This window comes from Orcinus orca, chromosome 14 (genome assembly GCF_937001465.1).
Source record: "Orcinus orca chromosome 14, mOrcOrc1.1, whole genome shotgun sequence".
Classification (NCBI taxonomy): Eukaryota; Metazoa; Chordata; class Mammalia; order Artiodactyla; family Delphinidae; genus Orcinus; species Orcinus orca.
The window spans coordinates 3,988,453-4,009,645 of NC_064572.1; the positions used below are offsets into that span (position 1 = coordinate 3,988,453).

The 21,193-nt window shown below is 42.8% G+C and overlaps 1 long non-coding RNA gene and 1 pseudogene across 2 annotated transcripts in view; both read right to left on the reverse strand.

The window, feature by feature from the left end:
* Nucleotides 1-9,284: 9,284 nt before the first annotated feature.
* LOC125961027 (malignant T-cell-amplified sequence 1-A-like) lies at nucleotides 9,285-9,834 on the reverse strand (annotated as a pseudogene).
* A 7,824-nt stretch (nucleotides 9,835-17,658) lies between these two features.
* LOC125961039 (uncharacterized) overlaps nucleotides 17,659-21,193 on the reverse strand; it is a 164,493-nt gene continuing 160,958 nt past the window's right edge. The window contains exons 3-4 of one of the 2 annotated variants that reach the window (XR_007471336.1): nucleotides 20,854-20,988; nucleotides 17,659-18,123 (exon numbers count right to left, since the gene is read on the reverse strand). This is a non-coding gene — a long non-coding RNA (uncharacterized LOC125961039). The remainder of the gene's footprint in view (nucleotides 18,124-20,853; nucleotides 20,989-21,193) is intronic. The other variant, XR_007471337.1, reaches the window with a different exon arrangement.

Below are 21,193 nucleotides of genomic sequence, written 5' to 3' on the forward strand. Positions count from 1 at the left end.
GTAGCTGCTGTGATACATTTATTGACCTGTATTTAAGTATCTTCATAGACATTATGATAATGCCTGAATAATGTTATGTCAGGAACTTGGGCAATATAGTTTAACCATTTCCTTGCTAGTTAGAGTCTAGATTTAGGGCTCTTCACAATTTTTCCATCTTAAAAGTAAACTATTTGAATACCTTTTCTATGTACAAACACGTTGCCATATCATTTTTCCCCCGTTAGTAGTAGAATTCTAAGGATGGAATTACAAGAGGTTTATTATCACCTCTTTAAAAACTGCTTTCTAGAAATGTACCAATTTATGTATGTGGCTGTTCACCACTTTTGATTTAATTGTGTCATGTTTTGAAAGTTTTCCTAAAGGTAGAAAAGATTGTATTATTATTCACTTGTGAGATCAACGTTTTATGTTGGTATTTTTCTTTAATCAAAGGAATTTTCTGTGCACATCATTCGTGTGTGTGTTTTAGATCTGCTTTATTCTTTCAGTTTAAATCAATTTGCATTAATGTTTTAATATTTTAAAACTAATAGTTTATTTTAAAAAATAGTTTAAAAATATTAACTTATACAAATATTAACATCTTGAAGTTTCCCATTTTTATGTAATTTTTCTTCTATCCTTTATATGTTTGAGATTTTCCCATCTAGAAACCATATACATCTATATATTTTTAAAAAATAAAACCCTGTTTGAATGTATATCAAATTTATTTTTTATGTTTTGAGTGAAGATGTAAATACTTTTTAAAGAAAACTAACTACCCAGTTTTTCATCACCACTTATTGTATGCTCCATAATGGCTTCTATTGACTGTAATACATTTATCATATAGGCTCTCATCCTAGAATCTACATTTAGGGTAACGCTAGTCTCAGCTACGAATTGGCACTTGTCATCTACCTCGACAAGGATTAAATCATGTGCTGGTGCAGCTGCTGCAGCCGCTGACCTTCAACACTCCCTGAAAGGAGTTCCGGGTGGAGAGCAGAAATGAGGCACTCTGTGCTCGGGGGAAACTGGCAGGACAACTCTTCAGAGAGTTAGATACTTTCAGGAGAAGATTTTATGAGCCCAATTCTTGTATCCCCTCATATCTAGAAAAACACTAAGATCTTTCATGGTGAGGTCTGCTCTCAAGACTAGCAGCAACCTTCGCGAGACTAACAGAAACATTCTGCAAAAAATATATGTTCTCGATTGCATATACTCCCCATTCACCAAAATCACATATATACTGATCTTCCCCCCTGCGTCTTTGGAGTAGTTTCTCAGAGCTCTCTGAAATGCAGTCTCCTGGGCTATACTCCTCATTTTGCCCCAAATAAATCTGAACTTGCCACTCTCACGTTGTGCATTTTTTTTAAAGTCGACAGTAGTTTACCATTTTCTGTATTAGAACCACTTTCTTAATTTAGCTTTATATATATAATTAGTAAGGCACATTTCACTCATTCTCTTAAAAAAAAATTCTAGCTTGACTTTCAACTAAACCTTAATCACTTTCTTAACAACATACTAGGATTTTGATTGGAAGTTTATTAGAATTAAAATCGAGAAAGGTAGATCTCTCTATAATATTTGGTGCTCTACAGAATCATGGTATTTTCTCTTTTTTTTTTTTTTTTGGTCTTTTTAAATGGTATTTTGTAAATTTGATTTTTTTCTACTTATTCATTCTCTATATTCCTTTAAAATATGTTTATTTTAAATTTTAGTTGCTTTTTTATGAAAGAGATTTATACATATGTTTTCTATATCTTAAAAGTAGAAAGTCAGCTGTTTTGTGCACTCTTTATGATTCTTGTCCATTGAACTGTTACATTTTTAAGGATTTTCAGTGCCGTTTCATTAACTATTGGGAAATCTCATAATTTCTGAAAATGTCCTTTAGCATTCAACAATTCATATATTATTAATTAGTATTTTAATAAGATAGGATTTTAAAAATTGGGGTATAGTTGCTTTACAATGTTGTGTTAGTTTCTGCTGTACTGCAAAGTGAATCAGCTATATGTATGCATATATCCCCTCTTTTTTGGATTTCCTTTTCATTTAGGTCTCCACAGTGCATTGAATAGAGTTCCCTGTGCTATACAGCAGGTTCTCATTAGTTATCTATTTTATACATAGTAGTGTATATATGTCAATCCCAATCTCCCAATTCATCCCACCTCCCTTTTCCCCCCTTGGTGTCCATACATCTGTTCTCTATGTCTGTGTGTCTACTTCTGCTTTGGAAATAGGTTCATCTGTACCATTTGTATAGATTCCACATATATCCATTAATATACGATATTTGTTTTTCTCTTCCTAACTTACTTCACTCTGTTTGACAGTCTCTAGGCACATCCATGTCTCTACAAATGACCCAATTTCATTCCTTTTACTGGCTGAATAATATTCCATTTATATATGTATTACATCTTCTTTATCCATTCATCTGTTGATGGAGACTTAGGTTGCTTCCATGCCCTTTCTATAGTAAATAGTGCTGCAATGAACATTGGGGTGCATGTGTCTTTTTGAATTATGGTTTTCTCAGGGTGTACGCCCAGTAGTGGGATTTCTGGGTCATATGATAGTTCTATTTTTAGATTTTTAAGGAATGGCCATATTGTTTTTCATAGTGCCTGTATCAATGTACATTCCCACCAACACATAAAATTGGTGTGTGGTTTTGTTTTGCACCATTTATGTCTGATATCAGGGTTAAATTATTTTCACAAAATACAGATTTCCTCTATTCTTCTATTCTTGATTCTCTGAAACTAGTTGTTACTTTTGTAGTCAGCTGTTTTTTGTTTTTTTTACTTGTATAACCCATACACGATTTTCAGAAGTAATTGTTGAAAAACTTTATGTGCTTTCTAGCTTATTTTTCTTTCGTTTTAGTTGTTTTAAATATTGCTCTTGAGAATTCATATTTTTCCAGAAAGTAGTCAATTTCTTGAATATTCTAATGTAGTTGCAGTATATATATATATGTGTGTGTGTGTGTGTGTGTGTGTGTGTGTGTATCTGACTTGGGGTCTCACACAATGTCCCTAAATCCCTTGAAGTTTCCTGGGTGATAGAAGTGGGGCTTTTTTCTATGTTTTTTAAAGTGTTAATTTAAATTCTTTTTTCTGGTAGGAAACGATTACTTGCATATCACTTAGACCCTTTAAAGTCTCATTTTTAAGGTTTGTTAGTGCAGTTCTAGAGTATCCTAGAGTATCCTTTATTCTAGGGCTTGTGATTAGTTCCACTTCTAATATGCACAATTTCTGGTGTCTTAATTGAATGCCCCATGTATTCAAGGAGGTTTCTTCACTCTGGCTGGTGAGGATTCTCAGCCATACATGAACTTTGGAAATTATTTAATGTACAGTTCTCCAGTAATTGTTCTTTCTGCAGAAATTGTTCCTTCCCAGCCTTGTGAAATTTCACCTGTGTGTGCTCAGATTAGTACTCGACAGAGACTCAGAGGGATAATCAGGCAGTGGTGGAGGTCTCTCTCTGGGTAGCTCCTTCCTTTTGGATGCCCTGCCACACAAATTATCGCCCCCTGGGCCTCCCAACTCACTGTGATCTCTCCCTTGCTCTTCCTTTGGAGTCCCTTCCTCTCAGTTCACCTGTAATTTCTGGGCCACTGAAAGTATTTGCATCTAACTCTGTCTTCTCCTGCTCCTATGTAAAATCTCAGTAGCATCTTCCCCTGAATGATGACCATGGATGAAACCTAAATCCTCTTCTCCTTCCCCAGCTACTTTAAACTCCCCTCTGGATGTCTCCTCTCATCCAGGCTCAGTGAGTCAGAATCATCCATGATCCATTTTTTCATACTCAACAAGATGTCTGGCCATGTTGAGTGTTTCTCCAGTGGAGTGGGTTGAGCAATGATGGACAAAGAGAGATGAGCAGACAGCAGTTAGAGACCATGTCAGGCTGTGGTGGGCATGAGAATGAATGACACTGCTAAGAAGAGGAACAGATTATAGAGAAGTCACAAGGGTAGAAGAGGTTGGAAAATGTTTTCAAATACAGATCGGGGAGAAATCTGGTAGAGGAGAGGTTGAATTTATAATAAAATAAAGAGAAATGACCACTTCTAGGTTCCTCAGAAAAACTCAGTACCTGCTATCTTACTGGTAACATCTTATCAAATGTTATTTCAGTTAGAAATACTTTAGGCTACAAATCCTTTAGAAACTATCCTATACAGATTTTAGCAGTAGAATAACATAGACAAAGTTATGCATTGCAGCATTGTTTGTAATGTCAAAAGATGGTTGACTATTAGTGTTTATCCCAATATGGACTGGCAACATGCATTATAGTACATCATCCACTCAGTGGACTGCTTTGTAGGAAACAACGTCCTGATAGAAGTTTTTTTCCCCAGATATTTTTCAACTGAATATAAGGAAGATGTAATGAAACATTATACAACTACTTATGTATTAAAATGTGGAGTGAAGGAAAATATATATTCACATTTTCTTGTATACCCATAAAATGACACTCTGGAATGATACCTGGAAAATCAACCACAGTGGCTGACTTTGAAGACAGGGGTCCTGGGCAAGGGCGGGTGGCAGAATACAACATAAAGTATTTAATATTTATAGGTTCTTGAACCTTCTACACATATTATCAACTTCTCATAAATGTGGACATTAAATTCTTTTTAAATCTCTAAAAATTAAAAATTAAAGCACGATTTCTACCAACTGAATGAAAGTCCAATTTGTTTTTCCAGAAAGATTATCCGGCTTCCCTAAAATGTCTACTCATGAGAATTTTCTGGTGGCTTTTGCTTCTTTTCTTTCACTTTGGAAGCAGTTTTCTGATTCATAATCCTTTGTGTTCTTCCTTTCAAAGAACATCTACCGCTGCTAATTTTATGAATTAAGCTTGATCTAATTTTCTTACCTTTTTCCCCATTTTTCCCTATGAAAAGGCTCTGTACATTCATTATCAGTTGAGACAATATTTAGATAATTCATAAGGCTAGGAGGACAATTATTTGCCTTAATACTTGAATTCTTTCTCTGCATCTGACATATTAATAATGCCAGTAAGATATTGTATAAAACCGTTGACTTTATTATAATAAGAAACATTAGTCAGGAGACCATATCTTAAGACTGATTGTAAAACCAGCAGCCATGTTAACAGTGAGGAGATGTGAGGGGATATTTCATGTGGAAGAGAGGAGAGCTCTCTTCAGAGGTTTAAAGAGTGTTTAAAAGCATGTAGAGCTAGGCCCAGTGGATGGATCATTTGGGAGTCACTCCGCAGGGATACATAGGAGAGAGTCCTGAGCATCTTGAGTGCTGCACAATGCGGTGGTCTGGAGTGGTGGCTGTGGACCCCTCTGTAGATCAGTAGAGAAGAAAGTTGCACCCTGTATCTGTACAAGTCTGTACAAGGCGATCTGGCCTTCAGAAAAAGAAATTTGACTAAATCACATATGGTCTCAGCTCTAATAATAAGATCTTTTCTTGAATCCATTTCTTTTTCCTCTCAAATTCTCAAACCCGAGTAGTTATTCTGCATGAGACAATTCTCTTTTAATTCCATTCTTCAGTCTCAAATTTTGTAGCTTATCTTCAGATAAGTACCTGTCCATCTTTATTCTTTAGACAAGATAAGCAAGAGGGTCATTTTCTTATCAGACTTTAAAGGAAAACAAATACCTTTACATTTAGACTTTCTAAGGTTCTAAATGTATTTCATGTTCCCACAGTAGTATCTTCAGTCCTGAGTTTGTGGCATTTTTACCCACTTCAGAGATGACTCTGGGGAGTGAATTGGTGGTGGGACCTGACAGACCACTGGGATTTTGAACTCTTGGCAGTTAGATCTCCGTTTATAGAAGTGTTAACAACCAATGGAACAATCAGCATACAGTCCAGGGTTACAGAGATGACAGCCGCGAGAAGGCGACCTATGGATGACAGAAGAGATCGGCCTTCTGACAAGCAGTTGCATTTCACTGCGAGGCAAAGAGAAAGTGCCTGCAGATACAGAGATGCCATCAGCAGGGAGCAGGAAAACTTCACTCAGATCTGTTATCAACAAAAACGTCAGAAGTCAGTCATTCCCTGGGCTTATTTGTGCTTCCTGTTTCTGCGCTCCCTTGTGCTTCGAGACTGCTCTGCTGAGTTGATGTTCTCCTCTGTGCTTTTTCTAAATCTCTTTCTGGGCCAGGAGGATGTAGGAAGCAGAGGTGCTCTGTGGCGGATCTGCTTCATATAACACGTCTGACCGCCTTGCAGCTGGGACAGTATGTGTGCTGAGTGTCGACCTGCCTTCCCACGGGTGTGGTTGGGGTGGGACCAGAGGTCTGAATGGGGAAGGTGGTAGGGGTGCATTTGTTTTCTTTCACTCCCAGGTCAGGAGATCTTAATCTGAGGGGCTTAGGGAGCCCAGGGAGCCTGTGGCCTCCCTGAAGTCATGTATAAAGTGTGTTTGTGCACAGGTTTTTATTCAAATAAAATTAAATGCCCTGGATTTACCCTTTCAGAATATTTAACACTGTTCCTAGGCTGTAGAGATCCTTGTGCACTGGAGTAGAACATAGCTGCAGTGATTTCAACACATTTCCATTGTGAACAGTAGCTAGTAAATTAAGCTTTCTGAGTCAAGAGCGAGTGATGGCTGAAAAGGTTTAAAAACATTCTATGAAGTGTCTAGAATCGGGAGGGTTTGATCTGCACTCTACTGGAACATTTTAAGGTCTAATACTTTGTTTTCCACTTGTGAGCAGCTAGGTCAAGTTTTTTTGTTCCCCCAGACAAGAAAACCTAAATATATAAAGTCTATGTGTCTGGCCAGGGTCAAAGGACAAACTAGTTTAGGGATGGTCACAGGCAGACTTTTCTCATTACCAGAAATTAAAGTGGCAAAGAGTATTTATGACACAAACCCTAAACGCATTTAATTATTGGATAATCTCGATCTACAGAGAGGCAAAGTCTCTTCCTGTGGTTATTTGTAAATACTTCATACAGATCTATTTAAATGGCTTTGTGCTCTTCTAGGATTATTCTCCCGTGACAATGGCCAGGACTTAATGCACTTATGCACAAAACTATTTAGGTTCCTGCTGGGGTGTGGTAAACTGGTTAACAACAAACCAAACCAGTGAACTGTGTTTTAAATTGGTTGATGGTGCCACCTACTGTCCTCTCTGTACAAATGAGCTGGGACTGGAACCTGAGCCTTATCTACTGAGAGCCACAGAAACTAGGATATGAAGGGGAATTAGACTCAAGTTTAATTATACTTTCTAATTATACTCTATTTAGAATGAGTTACATAAATAGTTATATTTATACCCTCTCCCCAACATTCCCAATCTCAGGTTACAGAAAATAAAACATTAGAAAATTATTTTAAATTGTGGCAGATGTAGGAAACAGTATCAGGCTATCATGTGCTTTCTGTAGATGCAGATTATCCAGGACCAAAATGCCTTTAGGGCTCTGCATCAAACATGCTCTTTGCCATTTCAACTCCTAGTGATGTCCGAAGCCCCGAGCCCCCTGAGTAGCGGCCCCTGCTGTGGACTCGACTGTATTTACTTTACACTGTGTTGAACAGATGACAGAAAATAAAAAGCTCTAAAAAGGAGGAAGGTTTCAGGTAAGCAAAAATAGTATTTTAGAATATTGATTTGGGTGTTTTGTTTTTAATGGACCAATCCATGATAGAACAGGCCCAGACGAGTTTTGAAAATAAAATGTATATTTTCTTCCCTGGAGAGACACTGGCAGCCAAGTTAATTAAAACATATGCTTTCTAGGAACCGGGCATAAATTCTCACTTAGTTTAGACAAATAACTGATTTCCAAGCTGGCTTAAACCCAGCGAGTGCTCAAGGAATGTTCTAGTGACTACTGTGCAGTGAGGGTTTTATTATTTGTGCTTCGAGAGTGTTCTGTCTCTAATCCTTAAATAAAAACCCATTCTCTTCCACGTAACTTACTATTTGACTTGACTGTAGGCTGTATGACAAGACATTTCTGTTATCACATGTAAAATTGTGCATGTGTGCGCGTGTTTTAAAATACAAACAGTGTACACTCTTGTTCAAGTTCATCCTGAGTTCCAAGTACACACAAAAAAAACCCTGAATACTTCAGAGTAAAAGTACAATTTCTCATTCACACATATCAAGGTATCCATGGTTCATTTGTATATATTCTGACAACTTAAAAAAAATTTTTCAAATATACTTTTATTTACTCACAGATAATAAAGTTTCATTTTTACTTGTCTTAAATACTGTGTGTTGCCTTGCAGCTTGCTTTTGTCGGGTAACAGCATGACTTTGAGGTGTCACCATTTCCTGCTTTGGGGTTTTCCACTGCTATTTGAGAACACTGCAGAAAGCTTTCCACAGAACCACATAACACTGCTATAAGCATATCTAGGTTCATATTTCATTTCTATCTCTCACCTTCATGCTAATAACAATATGCATAATTAAACGTTTCTAAGTTTTTAGAGATAATTTTCTTTAAAGTGAATATAAAGCCCAGTCACCAAGCAGTTTCTGTGGTGTCTTGTCTTATTCTAGTCTCGTCTTGAATTCCTTAAAACTTTGAGGCGAAAACTTCGTTGTAAACTTTAGGTTAAACTGTAGGTTATCTCTAGCGCAGCTAATTCCATTACTGACATCGGTGGTAATAACCCGTTTTCAGATTAATGCTACTAAAAATATCTAGTACATTAATGACAAAAACAAAGTTATTACAAGTCAGTTCTTAGCATGAGGCTTTGGAAGTCCGCAAGAGCCGGGAGCTGCCTGTCCATGTGTAGGGGCTGAGGCATCTCATCATCTCCCTTCTCCACCATGAAGGGCTGAGAGGGCTCTGACTCCGCAGGGATGTCGAGAGGAAAACCCTCCAGCCAGTTCAGTGCCCCTACACTTGACTCTTCCATGCTCGGTCCTGTCCAGACGCTCACATGAGGGCATCTCAGGTGACACACTGAGAATTCAGTCCCATTTGTCTTCTCGCAGTCCCACCAGCACACTGGCTGGGTCATGAAGCTCTTTTGGGAGAGTTATAGCCTGATGGCCAGGAGAGGACACAGGGGCAGCTGGTCTGCACTCTTTCCGAGCAAGGCGGCAACAGTTGTTTATTTGTTGGGTTCTCTTTTCTGCATGTGTAGAATTTATTCAGCATAATCACAGGGACGTTGTAGTCATGCTGTCACACACACACACAAACACAGATATTGCACCACATCCATGTGGAGCCCAAGTGCATTCCATCTGAGACTTACTTATATGCTTTTATGTGCCACAGCCCACCTTTTATATAATACATGTTTCAATGCCAGTTGCTGTGTTGACTTTCTCAGCATCATCTGCAGACATCTTCACGACTACAGCACCCAGAGCAAGCTGTTTTCCTTCTGCCTCAATTGCAACAATCCTATCTGCTGAAGCGGAGCAAAGCTTAGCTCCTCGAGAAGCTAAGTGTAGACACGTGATGTCAACTCCTTTGAGTACAAATTTGATGGCTCCTTTATCCACCTGTTGGTGTGGAAAAAGGGTCTTTTTTTTTATCTCTTTCTGTGTGGAATAACCTTGGGGTTGGATAAAAAGACCCTCTCTTTTTCTAAATAGAATAACTCTCCAGTCACTGTAAAGATTTCTTTCTGTTCATAGCATACCACTCTTTTAACTGGTTCCTTCTTAGGCACGATTGGATGAAGCCATAGTTCAATGCCTGGGAATGCTTCTACTTGTTCTTAATACCCATAATAGCAGGTTTTCCACTGGATGTAGCTGAACACATTTTCTTTTTAATCAAATTTCTTGAACATGTTTCAAGGTGAAGGGGTGATGATAGGGAAGGGCCGGGAATGGCGAAAAATAGACTTAGCAAGGATCCCGCAGACCCCCTACATCTGGAAGGCAAAAGGGATGGCGGCAGCTGGGGTCGTTACTCACAGGTGACGCATCTGGATGCAATTTTCCAGCTCTGGTGAAATCTCACTCCTTCTGCTCCTTCAACTACTTCCTCCGACTATTCATATGAGCACTGAGGAAATTTGGGGTGTTCTTTGGGGTTACCACTTTCTCCCTAGGGCTGGTAGCTGAAAGGGTGGAAGTTGAGCAGTAAGAAGGGACCAAGCACTCATTCTCATTGCAAGAACAGGATGGACGGGCGGCACCTGGTCTACACAGGGACGGTTGGCCATTTCTGCAGGCTCACAGGGATCAGAAGAGTGTGGGCTTCAATGCTCAGGGGCATCCTCCTGAATTCCAGTACCAAGTTAGGGTCCCTCTCACGGCGCTAACGTCCCACGGGCTAGCAGACCTCTGGTGAGTGGCTGACTAACCTCGTCTGGGACTTGGAGCCTGGCTACTTTAACTAATAAATTGTTGATGAAAATAATCAATAAACAATCTATAATAGGAATAGAAAAGCATCTGATTTGAGCCAAACTGTGGACTACAGCCTGGAAGACAACCGCTAAGATAGCTCTGATGACCTGTCTCAGGTAAGCATGGTTTTCAGCAAAATTTTATATATTGTCAGAACAAAGAACATTAAACAAGTCAGGGATACTTTCCTTTAAGGTTTCAGGGAAAAAACAAAAACAAAACAAACAAACAAAAAACAGATCAGCTCATACACAGAGAGTCAGCATGGCCTTGGCACCTGGGAAATGAGGCTTATTATTGAAGGAGCTTCAGCATTGGCGTCCCAGGAAGGGAGGCATTTCATCTTTATTTTTAACATGGACAGTCTTTACTTCTGGTCAATGCACTCTTTTCTTTAATAATTAAAGCAGAAGCACAATGTATGTTTGATAGGCCACACGCAGGCTATTCTAGTATGCATAACACTCAAGTTAACTCCTGTATAAGACAGACGACGTCCCCATACCTCAATATGTGAAAATATCTTTGTCAAAATCCTGGGTCTGGGTGGGGGGTTCAGCTTTTTCTGTTTTCTTTCTACCCGGAAGCTCCTCTTCTTGTTTCGATGGTGACTAGCAATTACTACCCTGTCACCTGTGAGAGTTTGCACACCTGGACCATCGCCTATTCCAGACACTATGGGTGCCCCACTTAGCCCGTGGAGGGGTCCTTGCTACTTCCAACTGTGGAGCAGTCTAGCTCCCAATTCCCTCTCATCACTGCTTCCCCACCGTCACATGTCAGTTTCTCTGGAAGGGAATGTTTACATGGATTTTGGCAAGCAGAGTGCAACTTAAGTGTCAACCTCTGTGACAGGGCAGAGAGGGAGCCGGATTGGCCAGATGACATAGTTGAGCAGGTGTCCGGCCCCGAGGAAGCCTTGCCTCAGCCCATGGGGGCTCTGAAGCATATGTGGCCATCACAGGTGTTGTAAGTGCCCCTCTGCACTTGACCATTGGGTGTGGTAGCCCTGAGAGGGACCCATGCATGGGTGAGGCTGCCTGAGGGGATCTTGGCTGGAAGTTGCCTGTTGATGGCACTCCAGCAGCTGGGCAGTGAGTGTTTTCTGGGCCAGAGGTGTGGGTGGCACATCTGTGTGCACCCTGTGTGGTGCCCTATATATTAGAGATGAGTAAGTGGGGAACACGTTAGAGATATTTGTCTTGTCATCTTCACCCTGCTGCACCACCTAACATGCTACACTACCTGATTCTCGTGGTAAACAGTCATGATGATTAAATTTCTTTAACTTCATTTTGAATTATTATTGTAAAATAGATTGTTTCCTAATATTTACTACATATTCTTGTAACAAAATCTCACTATTATCAGTAAAATTAGTTTAGGTTCATTGTGAGTTGTTACCCTGGAGGTTATTGAAATAATGAGGATTCTATTTTCTCACATTGTATAATCTAAGTAGATACACGCTGTTGATGCAGGCACACAGAGGGGCACATCTGGGGGAATATATTAAACAAACGTGACATTAAACACACTTTAGGTAAAGACATCTTGGGGCCTTGGGCCAAATACCACTAAGGGATGGAGGACTTCGAGTCAGCTCTGCACAGAAGTATCCAAAAATAGCCTGAAGATACTACACAAGGAAAGCCTATTCTTTAGTTTGTCATAATTCCATCACTGGGCAAGTCTTGGTGAGTCTTTTGTTGGTGTCGTTTTGGTTCTCCTTGCAATCTACTGGTGCCACTTGAGAAAAAATTTTCAGCTGAGGAATTTTTCCTCAATCCCCTATCTCCAGAGGACTAGTGGATGTAACCGGAGACATTCTGGGTTGTCACGCCTGAGGAGATGCTAGTGGGTAGAGGCCAGGGGTGCTGCTCAACATCACAGAATTCACGGGACAGCTCCCACAGCGAGAAGTTATCCAGCTCAGAATGTCGTTAATCCCCAGGTTGAGAAATCTTGCCCTAGAGCAAGAGCAAAGGGCTTAAATATCACAAAGTGTGCCTTCTGAACTTTTTGAGCAGAGTATTGGACTAAAACCTCTATACAAAAAGTGAATAGACTTGTTGAGGTTAGTGCCACTGTGACAACTCTTGTTGAAAGTCACCCCCACGTGATACTGTACCTCTCATGAGCTTTCAGTGTAGTTGAGCTTTAAAAGCCTGACACAAGACTGGAACAACTTTGGTCTTTCTCACTTGGTCAATGCAAAACTCTAGGAGGAGAAGCTAAAAGGATCATATTATCAGGGGGAAAGCAACATGCAGATGAAACAAGCTGTGAGAGCTTTAGCCCCCACCACAGGCAGTGAGGTCTCTGGAGCTCAGCTGCAGTCACAAGCTGTGTGAAGCAGCTTAGGAGTAGATGCTTGTGCAGTTTAGCCTCCTTGACCCCAATAAATATTCATTCAATGCCTGCTACATGCCAGACATGGATATGTCACAGCCCAGTCTCAAGCAGCACCGCTGTAAGCCTGGACACTCAGGACGTGTTATAGGTTCTGTGATAGACACCAGAAGCAGCCTCAGTTGAGGAGAGCACAGAACACAGACTAGCCACTGCAGAGGATCTAATTTGTAAACCTTGCAGCTACAAGGGTCCTGCTCACGTGTGAAGCCAAAGAAGTGCCTGATGAATGGCTGATATCCTTACACTGAGTTTACCAAGAAAAGCTGCCCGTCTGGGGGGCTGAGAGAGCAGCCCTGTGAAGGACGTGGTAGAGCTGCCGCCACAGCTGCCTGGTCCCACCGCCCACACTGGGCCAGCTTCCTCACCTCACCTCTCACTTCGTTCATCTTTTTGGCTGAATGAATACATGTCTCTATTTGACTTTTCTCTGGCATTTCTCATTTGTCTGGATGGTTAATCAATAACATTTTAAAAGTATTCGGACACTTTTGACCATATTAGGTATTTTGCAGGTGTTTCTACCTTTAGTCCCTGTTTACTCTGCCATCTGGAATACAATGACAGCTAATAAATTTCGCAGTGACCAATCTTTGCAAATCTGAGTAGAAATTAGAAACCTCTAAAGCTGTAGTAAATTGAGTGTATGAGAATAGGCTCAATGAAGTTCTGAATATATTTAGTCACGCCAACCTTATCAGGGGAGCTTTTTTCTTATTGTATTTTTGGGCTATATCTTAAAACAACGCACAGCCTGTGCTTAGGTGGCTAGCCTTAGCAAACAAATAGGTGCTACCATGCACACCCGGGGAAAGTCAGAGTCGCCTTTAGTTGTCCTGTACATCCGACCACCTGGCGAGGGGAGAATAACAGCAGGGAAAGTCTCCAGTGACAGCAGGTACCCAGTTATCACAGCTCTAAAAGGAGGAAGATGGGGCAAGGCCAGCTCACTGGCTGCAGGGAAGGTGCTTACGACTGGCTGTGGCCCCCAGCCAACCTGATAGCAGGCCTGAGAGCCTCAATGAAGGGAAAGAAAAGAGAGACAGGAGGGAGGAGAACAGTGGGGAAGGGTTAAATTCACCTCCAGATGTCAAAAAACAAGTGTCACAGCAGAGACTGGGGAGGAGAGGGGGTCCGGTGGGAGGAGCCGGTGAAGAAATACCTGGAGGAGGCTTCCTCCCCTCTCCACTCCAGATGGGGCGCACGGGGCGGGCGACAGTGTTTGCATCCGCTCTCCTCACTAAGAATGTGCGCTTCAAGCTGGTCTTGAGAACACACCTCATTCTTCACTGTGACTGCAGGTTGGGTCTTCTCTGCCCACCTCCCCCTCACATTTCACTTTGCCCTGAAGTCTTCATTTTTTCAGGCAAACAGTCTGGCTCAGTGGGAAGAGCTGAGCACCCAGGAGGCAAATCCTGACTCACAGGTGTAATATATATTCATATTAATAGCTTATTTATATTTATTAATTTAATTTATTATAATAAAATAATACTATATAAATAAATGTACATATAATGTAAATAAAATGTTAAATATGATATACTAATATTATTTTAATATAATAATATTTATTAATATATCAACACTATATGTTCATATTAATCATACATAGGCTAATTTATTTAGTGACATCCTTGGCATGAAGAAAAGCGAAAACTATAGAAATCAGAAGAACTGAGAACTTTGAAGATCTTTGAGAGAACTCCATGCCCACGATGTAAATGGAGAGAACTATGTGAAGGGCTCCTGGCCAGGACTGCTCACAGAGATATTCTAGGCTCCTTGTTTACTGGGTCAAGTGTGAATCAGGGTGCCCCAGATGTCTGGATAAAAGCAGGAGCCTAGGGTCCAGGGGCCAGCCCCCGTGGGCAATGCCTGTCCTTCTTTCACCACATTGCAGTGGCCCAGCCCGCCCGCGCATCACCTCCTCACTTACACTCCTGTGAACAAACGTTATCACTTCTCCTACACAATGAAGTGTGCGTGTTGAGGAAGAATTGGCACCTACCAAATAGTGACGAACATCTTGACACTACGGAGAGAGGGAGAAGGAGAGATAGATGGACAAATAGGTAAGCATGCCACAGTTTTAGACTGTAATGTAAAATTTATGAAAATAGAAAGTAATGTTAAAACTCTTTAGCTCTCCTGCTTCCCTGGGGACGAAGTGGTTGCGAGTCTGCCTGCCGATGCAGGATATACGGGTTTGTGCTCCGGTCCGGGAAGATCCCACATGCCGCAGAGCAGCTGGGCCCGTGAGCCATGGCCGCTGAGCCTGCGCCTCCGGAGCCTGCGCTCCGCAACCGGAGAGGCCCCAAAAGTGAGAGGCCCAGGTAATGCAAAAACAAAAACAAAAACAAAAAAACTCTGTAGCTCTCAGCTTTTATTTTTACCAATGCCTTCATTAAACAATTTATCAGTCATCTAAGTACAGTAGATTCTAAATCATAAAATAAGATTTTAATTTTGAAGTACTTTTGTTTTCTACATTACCAGAATGTACCTTCAAATCACCCAATGTCTTCTTAACCAAAGCAGACATTTGTTGTATATTCAAAGACCCTGTCAGAATGTTCCCAGGAGGTTAAAGAGGAGTTTCCTGGAACATCATCTGCCCTTCCCCTGTTGCCAGAAGTAAGAGTGTTTATTAGTTTTGAGAGAGCTTGGTGAACTGGTTCAGTTCCTACACATGCAGAAATTGCTTGCTGACCAACATGCTCCACTAGGTTCAGCCTCCAATTGAATGTGCCCTAAATCCCGAGCCACTAAGCAGGCCAAGAGCCTCGCTGTCCCATTACCCCCTCTGCTTCCACCCACCAGAGTCATGGGCCCACAGGATGCAGAATAGACTGGACCCTAGGCCGCTCGTCTCCTCCTACCCTTCCCCACTCACAGGCCCAGAGAAACCAAGATCTTTCCCCTGACTTAAGGAGGAAGGAGATCCAGCAACAGTGCCAGGAGAGGCACATGGGAGGGGCCCCTGCACTACCAGAGGACCATGGACTCGTCATGTAGGTTTGAGTGGAACATGGTAGCTGGTCTAAGAGACTCAGGACCTGACACCTATGGAATTCCCCTGCTGTACAGACTCAGAAACCGTCTGTGGGCTGTGCGAGCTGAGGAATGGTGGGGGCACTTGGATGGACTGGAGGTAGAGGGGAGGGTTTTCCCTGTTGCAAAGCACAGGCTGTGGTCTTTCTGGGCTGGAAATATTGACAGCTCAGCACCTAATGGAGGGTGTTGGTTGGAGGTGTCCTGGTAGTAGAGTTTCTTAGGGTGGTGAGAGGAGATTCTGGGAGGATGCAAAACACCTCCGAGAGCCTTGGACCACACACCCAGCCTTCTGACCCCAGCGGTGGAAGGTAGCAATTTCTTATATTTAAAGCTGTCCCAGGTCAGGACAGCCGATTTCCCAGGGCCTGAACAGTGAGGAATACAGGTGGGTGTTGCTAATGATGAGCAGTGTCCCTGAGCAGAGGACAGACGAGGGTTCCCGAACAGCCAGAACAAAGGCTATTGAGTCAGCAAGACAGTCATGAAGGGGGTGAGGCAGACACCATGCTGGAACTCACAGCAATCTTTGCCATTGAATAAGCCCCCACAGGGGAGTGAAGTGTTGGAAGAGGGAAGGGAAGATGGGGGACTGTGCGGGGCAGGCACACAGGTGAGCGTGCATGGAACACATAGAACATCTTAGTTCCTTGGAGGGTTTTTATTGAGAAAATAAGGACAGGTCCATGAGGCAGCCCTGAAATATGGATGGTCTAGAAAGTCATTTACTTTTTTCTTGTCAAGCTTTACCTCTTCCGGGTGGAAAGAGAAAAAGAGAAAGAAAGGAAGGAAGGAAGAAAAGAATGACAAGAGATGTCCCTAAGTGTTCACTGGTTCTCCTCCATAGGGGCCTGTCCTTGACCTCAGCAGAATATGCCCTCAGGAGACCAGCACTGTACCTCATGTGACCCCAGGGTGACTGCAGGTCCCAGGGCACTGCTTCCTTGTCCCAAGCACAACAATTTGCCTGGGGGCAGCTGCCCTCTTCACTAGAGTCTATCCATGTCCGGGGTTCTTTTTGCTACAATGAGGGGCACTAATAGTGGGATCATGGTCATGATGGATGACGTTGGGTTTTCCAAGGAAGGGCAGCATGGCTGGGCTTGTGTCCTCTGGGCCTACTGGAAGCTCCAGGTGAGTGGGGGTATGTTGGGGCCAGGCAGGGAAGCAGTACTTAATGTTAGTCAACTGTAGACTTTAAATGGTTAAAATTGAAAATATATATTTTCCAAAAAAAAAAAAAAAACAACCTCCAAAAACCCTGGTGCCATGTGAATGTACGTGAAATCTTATGGATTAAAAAGAAAAATTCTTAGGCCAAACGAAGGAGTACATTACTGATACATTCTAAAACATGAGCCTCAAAAGCATGATATTCAGTATAAGAAGCCAGACATAAAGGGCACATATTGTATGATTCCAGTCACATGAAATATTGAGAATAGGCATATCCGTAGAGACAGAAAGCACATTTGTGGTGGCCACGTCCTGAGCATAGGTGGAATAGAAGAGACTAATGGGGATGGGGTTTCTTTTTGAGGTGATTAAATGTTCTGGTATTAGTGCCGATGGTTGCACAATTTTGTGAATAGATTATAAATCACTTAATTCTACACTTTTCAAAGGGTGAATTTTATGGTATGTGAATTATGTCTCAACTTAAAAAATGGTGATTAATAAATGTGATTTTTAAAATAACATGGGAAACATTATCATGAGTTTTATTTGCTTCCTGCCATCCTAAGCTCTGTAGATATGAAAAAAGACACACACACACACACACACACACCCAAATGAGAACAAGCACTATTTACTCAGAACTTGTCTATAGAGCATGGGAGTCAGCCACCATCACTCACATCAGGCTGAGACTCAGGGCACACATAAGAGTGGGGACACTTTGTGGTGGCAAAAAAAGGAAGCCATGTCCTCCCGAGAGCTTGTGATGCAGGGAGGCTTGAGAGAAGCTGATAGGAAGAGGGGCGTCTTACGTGATTACTTAGGGGAACATATTTGGCCTTCCCCACATTTGGTTCTACATGGAAAGGACTGAAAATTTCGAAGCTGTGAGTCACTGACCAAGTCCTGACCCTTAGGTCCTATTGCTGCAGAGGTTGGGGTCTGGTTTTCCAGATTGGTTGCTGCATGTGTGGGGCAGGGCCTTGTGGCTGGAGGGAGAGTTTCCCAGGCTTCCAGGTGGATTTAGAAAATTCTGCATCCCAAAACCCTCCTTCATCATCTTCAAGCAATCAGATACTCTGTGGATAGAGAAACTTGAATCAATGTTTTTAAAATTAACTGCAAACAGAATTATAAATGACTAATGTACAATATAATGACATACTAAAAGGCAAATATCAATAGAAGAATCAAACAGAATTTTATAAATTCCTTCCAAGAAATGAATATGCTCAATTAAAATCACACACTCCTGAACTTCAGTATTTGGTAGTACATATTTGTGTGAAAAGAATTTTCAAATATGAAATATGCAAACCAGGCAAAATCTCCTTATAAGTGAGCATTAACAGCTGAAATTTTGATGATAGGAACATGTAATAAGCTAAATGGCACCCCCCTTGCAAAAGAATTCCATTTTTCTCATTAGCAGACTTGTATCACAAAAAATTGTACTAAATATATTTTAAAGTTCATAAACATTTTGTGAAAAAAACTGCAAACGATAGTAATTATTACAGTAATGTGAATTTACTGTAAATCTTAGGATTTTTTATTTCACTAATGTTCACATTGTAATGAATCTCACAACAAAAAGAGTGTCAATTCATTCAATTTTTTTCTTGCCTCAATACCGAAATCTGGCCATCTGGTCGACCTTGCCGCTGCAGACCCCAAGTGACGTGCAACTCGTGTGAACCTCAACAGGAAGTATCCAGATCGCACACGGGCGAAGGCGCACCGCCACACCGATGACAGCCGTTCTCGACCCAGGACACCATCGGTCCCATTTCTTGCCCTGGAGGGTCCTCCCCTCTGCCCGCGCGTCTGTAGGCCGTTTACTGTCTGCAGAGCTTCTTCAGACAAGCTCCCGACAACAATGCCCACCCGGGACCGCGGCCAGGCTCGTGTCTCCTCCCGACCATCACGGATGCCCCGGCCAGTCCCTGTTTCCCAAATAGAAATGACTACGACTTAGGACCACCGAAGCCTAGGAGGAACTGCCGCCCCTCCATGAGCGCCCTACACGCTTGCCCTCGACAGTCGGCGGTGAGGGGACCTGAACAGGTAGGAAACGCAAGCGCCACGCTGACGAGGCGACCAAGGAGTGGGGACGGGAGGTCCCTGCGTAGACGTCGTTTCAATCTGGCGGGTGGCTCCCGTCTGTTGAGCCGCATCCCGTGCCCCTTCCTCGGGGCAAGAACCGCCCCCGTGACCGCCTCTCCTGGATGCCGGAGAAAATGAAGTGGACCCGTTGAGCAGCCCCACCGCCTCGACAGCACAGGGCTGTAGCCGGGCCCCCAAGGCGGCGAGGACGCAGCGACGGATCGTTCCACACGGAGTACGACGTCGGGCACGGACATCCTCTCCTGGTTGCGCGTAGAAGGGTAGGAGGTATCGGCGGGCCAAGGGGCATCAGGGAGTGCTGGTCGACCGGCGCAGACCTCCCCCCAAAGTTTCGAGGGAGCTCAGTGTCGGCCCCACAGCACACTTCTCTCCACATTCAATCTCCGGTAAGACAGGACGCGCCCACCACTCCGCACCACCGGGATGGTCGCTGCCTGCGTCGCCGGCCTCCCGGAACTCTGGCCTGCGCCTGGTGGGCGAGTCACATCCCTCGCGAAGGTCGCCAAAGCTCAGGAGGGAAGGGACAATATAAAAGCGTCCGCCAGGTGGCTCCCGACAACGGGCTCGTACGTCAGCGTGATGGATTCTGATCGCTGGCCGGCGAGGGATCAGCTCCGACCGCCCAAACGCTCGAGATCGTCTCGGGGCCGTCCGCCTAGGAGCTCCCTGTTGGTTAGGCTCGGCCTGGCATGACGCGACCCCAGCAGCGGGCGGGGCTGGGAAGATTTGGGCAGGAGGCTGCCGCGAAGGAGAGGCGCTCCTCACGCTAATGTGGAGAATTCTGCAGTCAGAACCCTGACTCAGAAGACTTGGGTTCCCTTAGTGCCCAGCCTGTTACCTCCTTATCAGGAGACCTTAGCAATTCACTTGGTTGCTCCAATTATCTCTGCCCACCCTACACCTGTGCAGCTCTTCTCTCCATGAGTCTAGAGCTGCTTTCCCAAAGAAGACATCCCCATGCCATTGCAGGTAGGAGCCAAGGAGAAAACTGAACTTTTGCAGCTGGACCTATTACATAAATTTTATGTATCCAACACAGGAATATACAAGACTGAGAGGGTCTTATCCCTTTAGCACCACATGAGCATAGTTTTCATGAAACAGTGATGCACACTCGGCAAGTCCAGGGGTGTCAGGAAGAAGAAACAAACAGACACACGCACACACACACACACACACACACACACACACATCCCCGGGTCTAATAGGAACACTTACCAGGGCTGGCAATGGTGGGAGCAGAAAGCCCATTGTTCCCACCTCTGGGGTTCCCTGGGCTAGAATCCCAGCTCATTCAGGCAGATCCTGGTTGTTTTACTGATGTATCTGTGTGGGAGTGAGGTCTTGGAGCTCCCCAGACTGTCATTTGCTGTCCAGTGCTCTACACTTTGTTCTATGTACTATGCCCCTTCTCCTCCATACACAGTCACAATTAAGAAAATAAGAATCTGCAGACATTGCATTCAACTTTCTAATTTGAATGAAGGTTAACAACACAAAGGAACAGAGTTATGTGAATAACTTTGCTAAGGAACTTACATTTATCTTTATAAAACTATCAAAATGTTTATGAGTAGTCTGTAGAAAGTTAAACATTTTAAAATTAGGAAAAATAATTGATTCTTTATTGCTATCTCTCACCAAGCGTCCATTCACCCCAGCACCTATAACACAGGACTCACCTGATGAAACGCCTGCTCCCCACTGACGTAGAGATTTCTGTTCTGAGTCATTCTCTATCCACTGTGTTCACCGCATTCCTAAGTCCACTGCAGCCAGTAACATGATGAAGGAGGCCACTGAGCCCAAGGGATGACCTTTAAAAAAAGAGAAGGTAAAAACCTCTCCCGTCTTCTGTGAGGTCACAGCCTTAATGGAGGCTGGAGCAAGTGAAAGTAAATGTTGGGAAAGAGAGTGTTTCTACATTGGTCCCTGACCTGCCATATCCCTAAAAGGGTGGTGAACATAACTGGCGTTAATATTTCCTGGGTGCACTTAGAAGATCTGGACCCAAAGTAGAAA